Here is a 19,174-nt window from a genome sequence, read left to right on the forward strand (position 1 = left end):
AAGCTGGAAACACGCTGAACTCAGCGCCCTTCTGAAAAAACCCACAGCGGACCCCAGCGAACTCAAAAATTACCGCCCCATCTCGCTCCTTCCATTCCCGGCCAAAGTAATCGAGAAAGCTGTCAACAACCAGCTCGCCGCCTTCCTCGAAGCCAACAAATCCCTCGACTCCTCACAGTCCGGCTTCCGAGCAAAACACAGCACTGAGACCGCCCTCATCGCAGCAACAGACGACATTCGAACTCTACTGGACAATGGAGACACAGTCGCCCTCATCCTCCTCGACCTCTCCGCAGCCTTCGACACAGTCTGCCATAGCACCCTTCTACAGCGCCTCAGAAACAACGGAATCCAAGGAAAAGCACTAGAATGGATCACCTCGTTCCTCACCGGAAGAACCCAGAGAGTCCGCCTTCCACCATTCAAGTCAGAGGCCACTGAAGTCATCTGCGGCGTACCACAAGGATCTTCACTCAGCCCCACCCTTTTCAACGTATACATGAGCCCCCTCGCGGCCATCGCCCGCCAACACAACCTCAACATCATCTCCTACGCGGATGACACTCAACTGATCCTCTCACTCACCAATGACCCTAGCACCGCCAAAACTAACCTACACGAAGGAATGAAAGAAGTAGCCGAATGGATGAAACACAGCCGTCTGAAACTGAACTCAGATAAAACAGAAGTCCTCATCTTAGGTACCTCCCCCTCCGCATGGGACGACTCTTGGTGGCCAGAAGCCCTTGGAAAAGCACCCATCCCGACAGACCACGCACGGAACCTAGGCGTCATCCTGGATTCCTCACTTTCAATGAACAGACAAGTCAACGCCGTCTCCTCATCCTGCTTCAACATTCTTCGCATGCTCAAAAAAACATTTCGTTGGATCCCCACCGAAACTAGGAAAACGGTCACCCACGCTCTGGTCACGAGCCGACTGGACTATGGAAACACCCTCTACGCCGGTACTACCGCTAAACTCCAGAAAAACTCCAACGAATCCAAAACGCCTCAGCCAGGCTCATATTAGACATCCCGCGTAAAGAACATATCTCTGGTCACCTGAAAAACCTCCACTGGCTTCCCGTCAATAAGAGGATCACTTTCCGGCTCCTAACCCACGCACACAAAGCACTCTATGAAATCGGACCAGAATGCCTCAGCACACGACTGTCCTTCTACACCCCCTCCCGCCAGCTACGATCATCCAACCAAGCCCTTGCCACTGTACCTCGCATCAACAAAACCACCATGGGAGGTAGATCCTTCTCCTACCTGGCAGCTAAAACCTGGAACTCACTTCCCACTTACCTTCGCCTTACCCAGAACCACCTAGCATTCAGAAAGCAACTTAAAACGTGGATATTTGACAAGTAATTCCCCACCCCTCCTCAAGCGCCTTGAGACCCTCTGGGTATGTAGTGCGCTATATAAATTCTCTGACTTGGCTTGACTTGACGGGAGGGGGAATAGTTCTGACTCAATAACAGGGACACAGAGGGGCTCATTAGGATGGTGGTGGAAAAATCACCCCGACCGCCATGGATGTGGAAAACACCCGCTTGCCGGGACCATGGAAAAACCGGTGGTCAAATTAGGATCATCCACCGAAAAAGACCGACCGCGGCAGAACAGGTCCAAGAAAAACGACCCGTAGCGGGCGGTGATGTCCAAAATCTGACCACAGCGGACAAAAAAGCAGCAGAAAAACAACAACCCGCCACAAGCATAGCGGAGACACCGCACGGGAAATTAGGATATCCCCGATGGTCTTGCGGGATGTTCCGCTGTTTCCAACTGCCGCGGCCCTTCACTGGAATGAAGGGTAGAACCAGCGAAAGAGCTGCAGCATAGCCACGGCTGTGAACGATCCATGGAAAAGATGGCAGACAATGCAAAACCCCACAAGAAGGCCAAACATTGCACAAATCAAAGTAGCCATGCCCCCCAAATGTACACAATCACATCCCAATGACACAAAAACATGCCTAAAAGAAAAGTATAATTCCCAGGACAACACACCTGACAGAAATATCCCATTTGGACACACCCACATAGCTGAGTATAAAACCAGCCCCTCCCCTGACTACAATCCTTTGCAACACTCCAGAAGAGAAGGGCCTTCACCAGATCTGAGAGGAGAGGCAAAAGAACACAGCACACACAGATCACCACCACCACCATCATCACCATCACACCAGCACCACCAACCCCCAGCACATAACATACCACACAGACCACACCCGCCACGCACACCCCTGCACCCACAAACACTTTTCACACCACACACAATGTCCACACAGAAAATGCCCAAATTCACAGAGAGTGAGTTGACAGTCATGGTAAATGAGATAGTCAGAGTGGAACCACAACTGTTTGGTAGCCTGGTCTAACAGACACCATTAGCCACAAGGACACAGATGTGGCAAAGGATAGTCCGAAGGGTCAATGCAGTAGGGACCACCCCACGATCAAAAAAGGAGATCATGAAGTGGTGGCATGATCTGAAGAGGGTTGTCAAAGAGAGGAGAATCAAGAACCGGGAGCTGGCTGACAGGACTGGCTGTTGCCCCAATACCACTAAAACCATTCACACCATGGGAGGAGAAGGTGCTTGACATACTGCATCCAGAGAGTCTCTCAGGAGTAGCCGGGGGAGTGGAGGCTGGTAAATAAATACAAATGACTACGATCACACTGATATGTACTGTCTTGCACAACTGCAAAGCTACACCACCTAGGACAAATACCATTCATCTGCACCACACACTCACAAAAACATGTCTCACGATCCAACATTCACCCACTCCCATTCACCCCAAACGTAGCCACCAACATCACCATGGGGGCATGTGTACAGACAGCCAGCACTACAACTCCCACCAGGCACCCTTGTCCCACAGCATCAGCAAGATGGAGCCCTCCTCCACCCCACACAGAAGCACTTGGAAGCCATTGCAGTACACCCAACAAACTTACAGGTAGGTAGCCATCCTCACAGTGAGGTTGGTTGTGGGTTGGAGGCCTGCACTTCTACTCCCACCATGCCCCCCGGCCCACAGCCCAGCAGGATGGAGCCCTCCCCCAACCTCACCCAGAAGCATGTGTCAGCCATTACACAACCCACATCAAACTAACAGGTAGGTAGCCATCTTGCCCTGGAGGGCTGTATGTGGGAGGGAGGCCTGCACTAATACTCCCACCATGCCCCCTGGCCCACAACATCATTAAGATGGAGCCCTCCCCCACCCTACCCAGACGCATGTGTCAGCTATTACACAACACAACCCACATCAAACTAACAGGTAGGTAACCATCTTCCCTGGGAGTGCTGTATGTGGAAGGGAGGCCTGCATTACTACACCCACCATGCCCCCTGGCCCACAGCATCAGCAAGATGGAGCCCTTCCCCCACCCCAATCAGAAGCATGTGTCAGCCATTTCAAAACCCACATCCAACTATCAGGTAGGTAGCCATCTTGCCATGGAGGGCTGTATGTGGGAGGGAGGCCTGCACTACTACTCCCACCATGCCCCTGGCCCACAGCATTTGCAAGATGGAGCCCTCCCCCACCCCACCCAGAAGCATGTGTCGGCCATTACACAACCCACATCAAACTAACAGGTAAGTAGCCATCTTCCATGGGAGGGCTGTATGTGGGAGGGTGGCCTGCACTACTTCTCCCACCATGCCCCCTGGCCCACAGCCCAGTAGGATGGACCCCTCCCCCACCCCACCCAGAAGCACTTGGAAGCCATTGCAGTACGCCAAACAACCTAACAGGTAGGTAGCCATCTTCCCTGGGAGGGCTGTTTGAGGGTGGGAGGCCTGTACCACTACTCGGATCATGCCCCCTTGGCAACAGCCTAGCCTAGCAAGATGGAGACCTCCCCCCACCCAGAAGCACTTGGAAGCCATGCAAGACACCCAACAAACTTACAGGTAGGTAGCCATCTTCACAGTGAGGGTGTCTGTGGGTGGGAGGCCTGCACTACTACTCCCACCGTGCCCCCTGGCCCACATCCCAGCAGGATGGAGCCCTCCACCCACCCCACCCAGAAGCACTTGGAAGCCATTGTAGTACAACAAATGACCTAACAGGTAGGTAGCCATAATCCCTGGAAAAGCTGTTTGGGGGTGGGAGACCTGTACCACTACTCCCACCATGCCCCCTGGCCCACTGCCTAGCAAGATGGACCCCTCCCCCACCCCACCCAGAAGCACTTGGAAGCCATTGCAGTATACCCAACAAACTTACAGGTAGGTAGCCATGTTCACAGTGAGGGTGTCTGTGGGTGGGAGGCCTGCACTACTACTCCCACCATGCTCCCTAGCCCCCCACCCCACCCGGAAGCATGAGTCAGCCATTACACAACCCTTAACAAACTAACAGGTATGTAGCCATCTTCCCTGGGAGGGTATCTGCTTTCCACAACTTCGTGAATTTATTTGCTTGTTCGCGTTCTCAAAATGGGTGTTTGCGAGATATTCCCCCCGAGCACGCAAACAGCAATTGCGAACAGGAAAAAAGCATTGCCAAGAAGCAATTCTGTGTGTTCTCTGAGTTTTTTACCATTTCGCGGAGATTTGTGTAACTCGATTACGCAAATTCCGCCCACCCCTAATGTGGCAGGGAGGCCTGCACTACTACTCCCACCATGTACACTTGTACCCCAAGTACAGCAAGATGGAGCACTCTATACCAGACAGATGCATGTAGCATATAATGGACCACCTCAAGCAAATTACTAGGTAGGTAGACATATTATTCTGTCTCATGACACCACTGAGCAGAATGTAATCCTCCTCCAGGCAAACCTAGATGTGCCATGTTAAAAAGCCAAATGTGAGCACGTAACAGGTAAGCAGCCAATACGTGCACCCACACATATGTGACAAAAGAAATGGTGCCATATGGCAACACCAGCCCTCGCACAAATATGCCCACCAACCCCCCTTGCCACGCACAGTATGCACACAGGTAAGCAAAGCGAACTGTCACAGCTACCAAAGTGTGACACAACAATGCACATGTATAAGAAAGACTGGGCACAATCATGCACAGCACTCACTGATTACTGCATTGCCATGTTGACCAACCAACAAGGGTTATTTCAAAAATGAGAAAGCATGTGTGGGGTTATAAATCAAGATATGCACATGAAAGGACAAAGGTATGCAGGAGAATACAATGGTCAGTACATGGCCAGATGTGACGTCTGCCAGGTCAGACAAATCAACACGGAGTCAACAATGAAAACATGTTGTGCTGGTCCCTACATGGCAACAGGTACCTGTGAACATGATTTTTGCACGAGTTGCATGGTATGCATTGATACATTACACCGTGGACAAGTAATGCATGTACCACTTCATCTTGTCAGGATGCACAGTAGTGCACGTAGCAAACAATGTGATGATCAGTCAATTGTGTACTGTACAAACAGTGGATTACACAGAGAACACAAAGCTTGCGAAGTGCACTACCATGACCATTTCCCATCTAATCCACAGGTGACCAAGAACTTACTGCCGAGGACAGCACAAGCAACCTGAAGAGCCAGTCCACCCCGGTACATGGACTCTCGGATGTAGACTCCCTGGATTTTCAGGACAATGAGCTTGAGGCTTGAGGCTGGTGTGCCAGGCAGCAACAGGTCAAAGGACCCCATCCTCCCCACCACCACATCTGCTGCAACACCAACTGCACAGCAGACCCTTGCTGTTACGGCCTGTGTTTCCACTACCACCAGTGCTACCTGCAACACCCTCCCTGTCCAAGAGGAGGACCACCCCACACCACCTACTGAGGATGGCAGGGAGAGTGTGCGAGGACCCAGGTCCATGGCAGCAGGGTAGGTGGGAGGGCCAGGATAACTACTAGACACTAGGAGGCTGGGACCCCATCCCTGGAACACATCACCAGACTCCTTGGCGCGTACAAACAGGCCCAGGGACAAAGTGGCCAGTCGGACGACCTGTTGCGTGAGCTCATCCTGCTGATGAGGTCCATCGACACCAGCATTGGGCAAATGGTGGACCTCATGGGCCAGCAGGTGGCGTTATTGAGGGACAGGCCTGCGCAACAACCAGCACCTCCACCTCCCTCTGGTGGGCCGCAGTATGACAGTTCACCATCCACCCCTGCGGCAACAGAGAGGGGTGAGACCTCAGATGCTACTGGCACTACAGCAGGGCCCCCCCAAGACAAACAACCAAGGGGACATCCAAAGAAGAGCCTGGGAGTCTCTGGAGGCAAAGCACCACCCAAACGCCAGTCACGGAGCCAGCCCTGATGGCAACCCTTTTCACCACTGCATTGACTGTTTGGACTGTCCTTCCCCACACTGCCTTATCTGTCTGTTGGACTGGGTCACCACATCAATGTGGTAACTACTCTTTCATCTCATTTGGCATGACTGTCAACTCACTGCTCCAACACCACCTCAATGTACATGTGCACCCCCCTCACCTGTCAACTTTGGAAATAAAATACATGTCAGCTCTGTCGTTAGTGCAGGATGTACAGTCTCCAACATGTCCATAATGTATCAAGAGTATGTACTGTATGTAGGCAAGAATAAGTTGAAGGCACTTAGGGAAACACAACAGAACAACAATCACTGGTGTGAGTGTGGCATCGCAGACATTACACAACACATACCATATATACCAGTCAACATGCAGACGTCACAATGGGCAATAAGTGTCAACATACATGTCCCGTATACGTTCACAAATGACATGTCCCAGTAACATAGCCACCCACTGCTGAAATTACAACTGGCTGCTGTTAAAATTTGCACATACCCCTTCACGACAAAAGCAATATCCCCAGAAAATGGGTAAGTTGTACATTGTCACCTACCTTCAAGTAAAGTAGCAGGTGATGAGCTGTTGATGCATGTGACTACCTTCCCCCTCTCTACTGTTCTCATCATTGGACGCAGGTTGGCGTGCAGGTGGGGGCCTTGGGTCCTCATCATCATCCATGAACAGGGGAATCTCCTTGTGAATGGCCAGGTTGTGGAGCATGCAGCATGCCACTACGATCTGACACACCTTCCTGGGCGAGTATGCCAATGCGCCTCCGGTTTTGTCCAGGCAGCGGAAAAATGACTTCAGCAGATCAAAAGTACGCTCCACCACATGACGTGTCCTCCCATGGGCCTCATTGTAGCGGACTTCAGCCGGGGTCCGCGGATTGCGCAGTGGGCTCAGCAGCCATGGACGGTTGGGATATGCAGAGTAACCTAGGTATGACAAATAGACATTTCAATGTTGCACAGGCAGAGGGCAGCAGTTCATACACCCAGCACGCCATACAACTAGGCATACTCACCCACAATCCATGGACACTCGGGAAGCAGATTAGCCATCTGCCGGGGCACAATGCTGTTCTGCAGGGTGAAGGAGTCATGTGCTGAGCCAGGGAATCTGGCACACACATGTGAGATGATCATATCTACCAGGCACACCACTTGTACATTAATGGAGTGGTAATGTTTGCGATTCCTGAATATGTGCTCACTTGCCTGTGGTGGCACAAGACCGACATGTGTCTCATCAATGGCACCAACAACATGGGGGATTTGCCCAAGGAGAAAGAAGTCTCCCTTCACAGCTGGCAATTCAGCACTCCTGGGGAAATGGATATATCTGTCCTTGTATATCATCTTGACAGACAGATCATCACACAACACCATGCTGAACATCGGTTGAGACATCCCACCAGCGCTGGCCACTGTCTCCTGGAATGATCCAGTCGCAAAAAATGGAGGGCTGCCATCACTTTATAAGTTGGGGTGAAAGCTGTTCGATATGTCCGGCGAGGCTGCAGGTGGGGCTCCAACATATCACAAAGTGTGTTCAGGGTGGCTCTATCAAGACAGAATTTGCGGCTGATCGCCACATCATCAATGTCCTTCTGCACTGTCAAGTGAAAAAGCAGATTTGACCTCCTCCTAGCTGAGATGAAAGTGGACACATGTCAATGCAATCCATCATGAGATGTGCACAGCAAATCCCGTTCTGGAAGACACAGCGAAAACAAAGACCGACTCAATAATTGTGTGACCCACACACAATCCAATTCAGTTTATTAAAGTTTTGACATTCCGAGGAGGTCTACTTAAAAATTACACACCAATTAATACATAAAGTGCAATAAAACCATGTGTTAATGCAGTAATAACTAAGCATGGGAGTAAAATCCGTTCAGTTCGCGGAATTTGCGGATTTTCTGTAATTTTGCGGTCCGCGAATCTTGCGAAATTGCAGAAAAGTCAGCGAAATCCCGTGCGGGACGGATTTTTAAAAACTGAAGTACATGAAGCACTTACAGGGTTACAGCAGGTGCCCAAGTTGAAGCTAATTTCTTTGTAACCATTTACAAAATGGTTACAAAGAAATTAACTTGAACTCGGGCACCTGCTGTAACCTTGTAAGTGCTTCCAGAGCGGCGCCTCCAGAGTTGTGCCTACTTGCAACTATTCTCTGACCCTGCTCTGACCCTCGAAGCAGAGTCAGAGAATAGTTACAAGTATGGCACAATGCTCCAGGCTATCACAAAAATTAAACCACAACAGGAAGCACTTACAGATAAGGAAGCAGGTGCCGGACTTGAATCTCAAATTCAGTAACACATTAACCAGCCCCCGGTTGAGGCTGGGCAGGTGTGCTTTCTCCTCATAATCTACAGTGGTGAACCAGAGGGTGCTGTGATGAACCAGAAGGTGCAGTTGTGAACCTGAGGGTGCTGTGATGAACCAGAGGGTGGCAGTGGTGAACCAGAGGGTGGCAGTGGTGAACCAGAGCGTGCTGTGATGAACCAGAGGGTGGCAGTGATGAACCAGTGGGTGGCAGTGATGAACCATAGGGTGACCGTGATGAACCAGAGGGTGGCAGTGGTGAACCAGAAAGTGGCAGTGATGAACCAGAGGGTGAAAGTGGTTCACCAGAGGGTGTCAGTGGTGAACCAGAGGGTGCTGTGATGAACCAGAGGGTGACAGTGATGAACCAGAGGGTGGCAGTGGTGAACCAGAGGGTGGCAGTGGTGAACCAGAGGGTGGCAGTGGTGAACCAGAGGGAGACAGTGATGAACCAGAGGGTGGCAGTGGTGAACCAGAGGGTGGCATTGATGAACCAGAGGGTGGCAGTGGTGAACCAGAGGGTGGCAGTGATTAACCAGAGGGTGGCAGTGATGAACCAGAGGAAGATGTGATTAATCAGATGGTGGCAGTGGTGAACCAGGGGGTGGCAGTGGTGAGCCATAGGGTGGCAGTGATGAACCAGAGGGTGGAAGGGGTGAACCAGAGGGTGCTGTGATGAACCAGAGGGTGGCAGTGATAAACCAGAGGGTGGCAGTGGTGAACCAGAGGGTGGCAGTGGTGATCCAGAGGGTGGCAGTGATGAACCAAAGGGTGGCAGTGATGAACCAGAGGGTGGCAGTGGTGAACCAGAGGGTGGCAGTGGTAAACCAGAGGGTGCTGTGATGAACTAGAGGGTGGCAGTGATGAACCAGAGGGTCACAGTGATGAACCAGAAGGTGGCAGTGGTGAACCAGAGGGTGGCAGTGATGAACCAGAGGGTGACAGTGATGAACCAGAGGGTGGAAGTGGTGAGCCAGAGGGTGGCAGTGATGAACCAGAGGGTGGCAGTGGTGAACCAGAGGGTGGCAGTGATGAACCAGAGGGTGACAGTGATCAACCAGAGGGTGGCAGTGATGAACCAGAGGGTGGCAGTGGTGAACCAAAGGGTGCTGTGATGAACCAGAGGGTAGAAGTGATGAACCAGATGGTGACAGTGATGAACCAGAGGGTGGCAGTGGTGAACCAGAGGGTGCTGTGATGAACCAGAGGGTGGCAGTGATGAACCAGAGGGTGACAGTGATGAACCAGAGGGTGACAGTGGTGAACCGGAGGGTGGCAGTGGTGAACCAGAGGGTGGCAGTGATAAACCAGAGGGTGGCAGTGGTGAACCAGAGGGTGACATTGGTGATCCAGAGGGTGGCAGTGATGAACCAGAGGGTGACAGTGATGAACCAGGGGGTGGCAGTGGTGAACCAGAGGGTGGCAGTGGTGAACCAGAGGGTGGCAGTGGTGAACCAGAGGGAGACAGTGATGAACCAGAGGGTGGCAGTGGTGAACCAGAGGGTGGCAGTGATGAACCAGAGGGTGGCAGTGGTGAACCAGAGGGTGGCAGTGATTAACCAGAGGGTGGCAGTGATGAACCAGAGGAAGATGTGATTAATCAGAGGGTGGCAGTGGTGAACCAGGGGGTGGCAGTGGTGAACCAGAGGGTGGCAGTGGTGAACCAGAGTGTGGCAGTGGTGAACCAGAGGGTGACAGTGGTGATCCAGAGGGTGGCAGTGATGAACCAGAGGGTGGCAGTGATGAACTAGAGGGTGGCACTGGTGAACCAGACTGTGCTGTGATGAACCAGAGGGTGGCAGTGATGAACCAGAGGGTGACAGTGATGATCCAGAGGGTGGCAGTGGTGAACCAGAGGGTGGCAGTGATGAACCAGAGGGTGGCAGTGATGATCCAGAGGGTGGCAGTGGCGAACCAGAGGGTGGCAGTGATGAACCAAAGGGTGGCAGTGATGAACCAGAGGGTGGCAGTGGTGAACCAGAGGGTGGCAGTGGTAAACCAGAGGGTGCTGTGATGAACTAGAGGGTGACAGTGATGAACCAGAGGGTCACAGTGATGAACCAGAGGGTGGCAGTGGTGAACCAGAGGGTGGCAGTGATTAACCAGAGGGTGGCAGTGATGAACCAGAGGAAGATGTGATTAATCAGAGGGTGGCAGTGGTGAACCAGGGGGTGGCAGTGGTGAACCAGAGGGTGGCAGTGATGAACCAGAGGGTGGCAGGGGTGAACCAGAGGGTGCTGTGATGAACCAGAGGGTGGCAGTGATAAACCAGAGGGTGGCAGTGGTGAACCAGAGGGTGGCAGTGGTGAACCAGAGGGTGACAGTGGTGATCCAGAGGGTGGCAGTGATGAACCAGAGGGTGGCAGTGATGAACTAGAGGGTGGCACTGGTGAACCAGACGGTGCTGTGATGAACCAGAGGGTGGCAGTGATGAACCAGAGGGTGACAGTGATGATCCAGAGGGTGGCAGTGGTGAACCAGAGGGTGGCAGTGATGAACCAGAGGGTGGCAGTGGTGAACCAGAGGGTGGCAGTGGTGAACCAGAGGGTGGCAGTGATAAACCAGAGGGTGGCAGTGGTGAACCAGAGGGTGACAGTGGTGATCCAGAGGGTGGCAGTGATGAACCAGAGGGTGACAGTGATGAACCAGAGGGTGGCAGTGGGCAATAAGTGTCAACATACATGTCCCGTATACGTTCACAAATGACATGTCCCAGTAACATAGCCACCCACTGCTGAAATTACAACTGGCTGCTGTTAAAATTTGCACATACCCCTTCACGACAAAAGCAATATCCCCAGAAAATGGGTAAGTTGTACATTGTCACCTACCTTCAAGTAAAGTAGCAGGTGATGAGCTGTTGATGCATGTGACCACCTTCCCCCTCTCTACTGTTCTCATCATTGGACGCAGGTTGGCGTGCAGGTGGGGGCCTTGGGTCCTCATCATCATCCATGAACAGGGGAATCTCCTTGTGAATGGCCAGGTTGTGGAGCATGCAGCATGCCACTACGATCTGACACACCTTCCTGGGCGAGTATGCCAATGCGCCTCCGGTTTTGTCCAGGCAGCGGAAATATGACTTCAGCAGATCAAAAGTACGCTCCACCACATGACGTGTCCTCCCATGGGCCTCATTGTAGCGGACTTCAGCCGGGGTCCGCGGATTGCGCAGTGGGCTCAGCAGCCATGGACGGTTGGGATATGCAGAGTAACCTAGGTATGACAAATAGACATTTCAATGTTGCACAGGCAGAGGGCAGCAGGTCACACACCCAGCACGCCATATAACTAGGCATACTCACCCACAATCCATGGACACTCGGGAAGCAGATTAGCCATCTGCCGGGGCACAATGCTGTTCTTCAGGGTGAAGGAGTCATGTGCTGAGCCAGGGAATCTGGCACACACATGTGAGATGATCATATCTACCAGGCACACCACTTGTACATTAATGGAGTGGTAATGTTTGCGATTCCTGAATATGTGCTCACTTGCCTGTGGTGGCACAAGACCGACATGTGTCTCATCAATGGCACCAACAACATGGGGGATTTGCCCAAGGAGAAAGAAGTCTCCCTTCACAGCTGGCAATTCAGCACTCCTGGGGAAATGGATATATCTGTCCTTGTATATCATCTTGACAGACAGATCATCACACAACACCATGCTGAACATCGGTTGAGACATCCCACCAGCGCTGGCCACTGTCTCCTGGAATGATCCAGTCGCAAAAAATGGAGGGCTGCCATCACTTTATAAGTTGGGGTGAAAGCTGTTCGATATGTCCGGCGAGGCTGCAGGTGGGGCTCCAACATATCACAAAGTGTGTTCAGGGTGGCTCTATCAAGACAGAATTTGCGGCTGATCGCCACATCATCAATGTCCTGCTGCACTGTCAAGTGAAGAAGCAGATTTGACCTCCTCCTAGCTGAGATGAAAGTGGACACATGTCAATGCAATCCATCATGAGATGTGCACAGCAAATCCTGTTCTGGAAGACACAGCGAAAACAAAGACCGACTCAATAATTGTGTGACCCACACACAATCCAATTCAGTTTATTAAAGTTTTGACATTCCGAGGAGGTCTACTTAAAAATTACACACCAATTAATACATAAAGTGCAATAAAACCATGTGTTAATGCAGTAATAACTAAGCATGGGAGTAAAATCCGTTCAGTTCGCAGAATTTGCGGATTTTCTGTAATTTTGCAGTCCGCGAATCTTGCGAAATTGCAGAAAAGTCAGCGAAATCCCGTGCGGGACGGATTTTTAAAAACTGAAGTACATGAAGCACTTACAGGGTTACAGCAGGTGCCCAAGTTGAAGCTAATTTCTTTGTAACCATTTACAAAATGGTTACAAAGAAATTAACTTGAACTCGGGCACCTGCTGTAACCTTGTAAGTGCTTCCAGAGCGGCGCCTCCAGAGTTGTGCCTACTTGCAACTATTCTCTGACCCTGCTCTGACCCTCGAAGCAGGGTCAGAGAATAGTTACAAGTATGGCACAATGCTCCAGGCTATCACAAAAATGAAACCACAACAGGAAGCACTTACAGATAAGGAAGCAGGTGCCAGACTTGAATCTCAAATTCAGTAACACATTAACCAGCCCCCGGTTAAGGCTGGGCAGGTGTGCTTTCTCCCCATAATCTACAGTGGTGAACCAGAGGGTGCTGTGATGAACCAGAAGGTGCAGTTGTGAACCTGAGGGTGCTGTGATGAACCAGAGGGTGGCAGTGGTGAACCAGAGGGTGGCAGTGGTGAACCAGAGCGTGCTGTCATGAACCAGAGGGTGGCAGTGATGAACCAGTGGGTGGCAGTGATGAACCATAGGGTGACCGTGATGAACCAGAGGGTGGCAGTGGTGAACCAGAAGGTGGCAGTGATGAACCAGAGGGAGACAGTGATGAACCAGAGGGTGGCAGTGGTGAACCAGAGGGTGGCATTGATGAACCAGAGGGTGGCAGTGGCGAACCAGATGGTGGCAGTGATTAACCAGAGGGTGGCAGTGGTGAACCAGAGGGAGACAGTGATGAACCAGAGGGTGGCAGTGGTGAACCAGAGGGAGACAGTGATGAACCAGAGGGTGGCAGTGGTGAACCAGAGGGTGGCATTGATGAACCAGAGGGTGGCAGTGGTGAACCAGAGGGTGGCAGTGATTAACCAGAGGGTGGCAGTGATGAACCAGAGGAAGATGTGATTAATCAGATGGTGGCAGTGGTGAACCAGGGGGTGGCAGTGGTGAGCCAGAGGGTGGAAGTGGTGAACCAGAGGGTGCTGTGATGAACCAGAGGGTGACAGTGATGAACCAGAGGGTGGCAGTGGTGAACCAGAGGGTGCTGTGATGAACCAGAGGGTGACAGTGATGAACCAGAGGGTGGCAGTGGTGAACCAGAGGGTGGCAGTGGTGAACCAGAGGGTGCTGTGATGAACCAGAGGGTGACAGTGATGAACCAGAGGGTGGCAGTGGTGAACCAGAGGGTGGCAGTGGTGAACCAGAGGGAGACAGTGATGAACCAGAGGGTGGCAGTGGTGAACCAGAGGGAGACAGTGATGAACCAGAGGGTGGCAGTGGTGAATCAGAGGGTGGCATTGATGAACCAGAGGGTGGCAGTGGTGAACCAGAGGGTGGCAGTGATTAACCAGAGGGTGGCAGTGATGAACCAGAGGAAGATGTGATTAATCAGATGGTGGCAGTGGTGAACCAGGGGGTGGCAGTGGTGAGCCAGAGGGTGGCAGTGATGAACCAGAGGGTGGCAGGGGTGAACCAGAGGGTGCTGTGATGAACCAGAGGGTGGCAGTGATAAACCAGAGGGTGGCAGTGGTGAACCAGAGGGTGGCAGTGGTGAACCAGAGGGTGACAGTGGTGATCCAGAGGGTGGCAGTGATGAACCAGAGGGTGGCAGTGATGAACCAGAGGGTGGCACTGGTGAACCAGACGGTGCTGTGATGAACCAGAGGGTGGCAGTGATGAACCAGAGGGTGACAGTGATGATCCATAGGGTGGCAGTGGTGAACCAGAGGGTGGCAGTGATGAACCAAAGGGTGGCAGTGATGAACCAGAGGGTGGCAGTGGTGAACCAGAGGGTGGCAGTGGTAAACCAGAGGGTGTTGTGATGAACTAGAGGGTGGAAGTGATGAACCAGAGGGTCACAGTGATGAACCAGAGGGTGGCAGTGGTGAACCAGAGGGTGGCAGTGATGAACCAGAGGGTGACAGTGATGAACCAGAGGGTGGAAGTGGTGAGGCAGAGGGTGGCAGTGATGAACCAGAGGGTGGCAGTGGTGAACCAGAGGGTGGCAGTGATGAACCAGAGGGTGACAGTGACCAACCAGAGGGTGGCAGTGATGAACCAGAGGGTGGCAGTGGTGAACCAAAGGGTGCTGTGATGAACCAGAGGGTAGAAGTGATGAACCAGATGGTGACACTGATGAACCAGAGGGTGGCAGTGGTGAACCAGAGGGTGCTGTGATGAACCAGAGGGTGGCAGTGATGAACCAGAGGGTGACAGTGATGAACCAGAGGGTGACAGCGGTGAACCGGAGGGTGGCAGTGGTGAACCAGAGGGTGGCAGTGATAAACCAGAGGGTGGCAGTGGTGAACCAGAGGGTGACAGTGGTGATCCAGAGGGTGACAGTGATGAACCAGAGGGTGGCAGTGGTGAACCAGAGGGTGGCAGTGGTGAACCAGAGGGTGGCAGTGGTGAACCAGAGGGAGACAGTGATGAACCAGAGGGTGGCAGTGGTGAACCAGAGGGTGGCAGTGATGAACCAGAGGGTGGCAGTGGTGAACCAGAGGGTGGCAGTGATTAACCAGAGGGTGGCAGTGATGAACCAGAGGAAGATGTGATTAATCAGAGGGTGGCAGTGGTGAACCAGGGGGTGGCAGTGGTGAACCGGAGGGTGGCAGTGGTGAACCGGAGGGTGGCAGTGGTGAACCAGAGGGTGACAGTGGTGATCCAGAGGGTGGCAGTGATGAACCAGAGGGTGGCAGTGATGAACTAGAGGGTGGCACTGGTGAACCAGACTGTGCTGTGATGAACCAGAGGGTGGCAGTGATGAACCAGAGGGTGACAGTGATGATCCAGAGGGTGGCAGTGGTGAACCAGAGGGTGGCAGTGATGAACCAGAGGGTGGCAGTGATGATCCAGAGGGTGGCAGTGGCGAACCAGAGGGTGGCAGTGATGAACCAAAGGGTGGCAGTGATGAACCAGAGGGTGGCAGTGGTGAACCAGAGGGTGGCAGTGGTAAACCAGAGGGTGCTGTGATGAACTAGAGGGTGACAGTGATGAACCAGAGGGTCACAGTGATGAACCAGAGGGTGGCAGTGGTGAACCAGAGGGTGGCAGTGATTAACCAGAGGGTGGCAGTGATGAACCAGAGGAAGATGTGATTAATCAGAGGGTGGCAGTGGTGAACCAGGAGGTGGCAGTGGTGAACCAGAGGGTGGAAGTGATGAACCAGAGGGTGGCAGGGGTGAACCAGAGGGTGCTGTGATGAACCAGAGGGTGGCAGTGATAAACCAGAGGGTGGCAGTGGTGAACCAGAGGGTGGCAGTGGTGAACCAGAGGGTGACAGTGGTGATCCAGAGGGTGGCAGTGATGAACCAGAGGGTGGCAGTGATGAACTAGAGGGTGGCACTGGTGAACCAGACAGTGCTGTGATGAACCAGAGGGTGGCAGTGATGAACCAGAGGGTGACAGTGATGATCCAGAGGGTGGCAGTGGTGAACCAGAGGGTGGCAGTGATGAACCAGAGGGTGGCAGTGATGATCCAGAGGGTGGCAATGGCGAACCAGAGGGTGGCAGTGATGAACCAAAGGGTGGCAGTGATGAACCAGAGGGTGGCAGTGGTGAACCAGAGGGTGGCAGTGGTAAACCAGAGGGTGCTGTGATGAACTAGAGGGTGACAGTGATGAACCAGAGGGTCACAGTGATGAACCAGAGGGTGGCAGTGATGAACCAGAGGGTGACAGTGATCAACCAGAGGGTGGCAGTGATGAACCAGAGGGTGGCAGTGGTGAACCAAAGGGTGCTGTGATGAACCAGAGGGTAGAAGTGATGAACCAGATGGTGACAGTGATGAACCAGAGGGTGGCAGTGGTGAACCAGAGGGTGCTGTGATGAACCAGAGGGTGGCAGTGATGAACCAGAGGGTGACAGTGATGAACCAGAGGGTGACAGTGGTGAACCGGAGGGTGGCAGTGGTGAACCAGAAGGTGGCAGTGATAAACCAGAGGGTGGCAGTGGTGAACCAGAGGGTGACAGTGGTGATCCAGAGGGTGGCAGTGATGAACCAGAGGGCGACAGTGATGAACCAGAGGGTGGCAGTGGTGAACCAGAGGGTGGCAGTGGTGAACCAGAGGGTGGCAGTGGTGAACCAGAGGGAGACCGTGATGAACCAGAGGGTGGCAGTGGTGAACCAGAGGGTGGCAGTGATGAACCAGAGGGTGGCAGTGGTGAACCAGAGGGTGGCAGTGATTAACCAGAGGGTGGCAGTGATGAACCAGAGGAAGATGTGATTAATCAGAGGGTGGCAGTGGTGAACCAGGGGGTGGCAGTGGTGAACCAGAGGGTGGCAGTGGTGAACCAGAGGGTGACAGTGGTGATCCAGAGGGTGGCAGTGATGAACCAGAGGGTGGCAGTGATGAACTAGAGGGTGGCACTGGTGAACCAGACTGTGCAGTGATGAACCAGAGGGTGGCAGTGATGAACCAGAGGGTGACAGTGATGATCCAGAGGGTGGCAGTGGTGAACCAGAGCGTGGCAGTGATGAACCAGAGGGTGGCAGTGATGATCCAGAGGGTGGCAGTGGCGAACCAGAGGGTGGCAGTGATGAACCAAAGGGTGGCAGTGAGGAACCAGAGGGTGGCAGTGGTGAACCAGAGGGTGGCAGTGGTAAACCAGAGGGTGCTGTGATGAACTAGAGGGTGACAGTGATGAACCAGAGGGTCACAGTGATGAACCAGAGGGTGGCAGTGGTGAACCAGAGGGTGGCAGTGATTAACCAGAGGGTGGCAGTAATGAACCAGAGGAAGATGTGATTAATCAGAGGGTGGCAGTGGTGAACCAGGGGGTGGCAGTGGTGAACCAGAGGGTGGCAGTGATGAACCAGAGGGTGGCAGGGGTGAACCAGAGGGTGCTGTGATGAACCAGAGGGTGGCAGTGATGATCCAGAGGGTGGCAGTGGCGAACCAGAGGGTGGCAGTGATGAACCAAAGGGTGGCAGTGATGAACCAGAGGGTGGCAGTGGTGAACCAGAGGGTGGCAGTGGTAAACCAGAGGGTGCTGTGATGAACTAGAGGGTGACAGTGATGAACCAGAGGGTCACAGTGATGAACCAGAGGGTGGCAGTGGTGAACCAGAGGGTGGCAGTGATGAACCAGAGGGTGAAAGTGATGAACCAGAGGGTGGAAGTGGTGAGCCAGAGGGTGGCAGTGGTGAACCAGAGGGTGGCAGTGATGAACTAGAGGGTGACAGTGATCAACCAGAGGGTGGCAGTGATGAACCAGAGGGTGGCAGTGGTGAACCAAAGGGTGCTGTGATGAACCAGAGGGTAGAAGTGATGAACCAGAGGGTGGCACTGGTGAACCAGACGGTGCTGTGATGAACCAGAGGGTGGCAGTGATGAACCAGAGGGTGACAGTGATGATCCATAGGGTGGCAGTGGTGAACCAGAGGGTGGCAGTGATGAACCAAAGGGTGGCAGTGATGAACCAGAGGGTGGCAGTGGTGAACCAGAGGGTGGCAGTGGTAAACCAGAGGGTGTTGTGATGAACTAGAGGGTGGAAGTGATGAACCAGAGGGTCACAGTGATGAACCAGAGGGTGGCAGTGGTGAACCAGAGGGTGGCAGTGATGAACCAGAGGGTGACAGTGATGAACCAGAGGGTGGAAGTGGTGAGGCAGAGGGTGGCAGTGATGAACCAGAGGGTGGCAGTGGTGAACCAGAGGGTGGCAGTGATGAACCAGAGGGTGACAGTGAACAACCAGAGGGTGGCAGTGATGAACCAGAGGGTGGCAGTGGTGAACCAAAGGGTGCTGTGATGAACCAGAGGGTAGAAGTGATGAACCAGATGGTGACAGTGATGAACCAGAGGGTGGCAGTGGTGAACCAGAGGGTGCTGTGATGAACCAGAGGGTGGCAGTGATGAACCAGAGGGTGACAGTGATGAACCAGAGGGTGACAGCGGTGAACCGGAGGGTGGCAGTGGTGAACCAGAGGGTGGCAGTGATAAACCAGAGGGTGGCAGTGGTGAACCAGAGGGTGACAGTGGTGATCCAGAGGGTGACAGTGATGAACCAGAGGGTGGCAGTGGTGAACCAGAGGGTGGCAGTGGTGAACCAGAGGGTGGCAGTGGTGAACCAGAGGGAGACAGTGATGAACCAGAGGGTGGCAGTGGTGAACCAGAGGGTGGCAGTGATGAACCAGAGGGTGGCAGTGGTGAACCAGAGGGTGGCAGTGATTAACCAGAGGGTGGCAGTGATGAACCAGAGGAAGATGTGATTAATCA

This window comes from Lissotriton vulgaris, chromosome 8 (assembly GCF_964263255.1).
Source record: "Lissotriton vulgaris chromosome 8, aLisVul1.2, whole genome shotgun sequence".
Classification (NCBI taxonomy): domain Eukaryota; kingdom Metazoa; phylum Chordata; class Amphibia; order Caudata; family Salamandridae; genus Lissotriton; species Lissotriton vulgaris.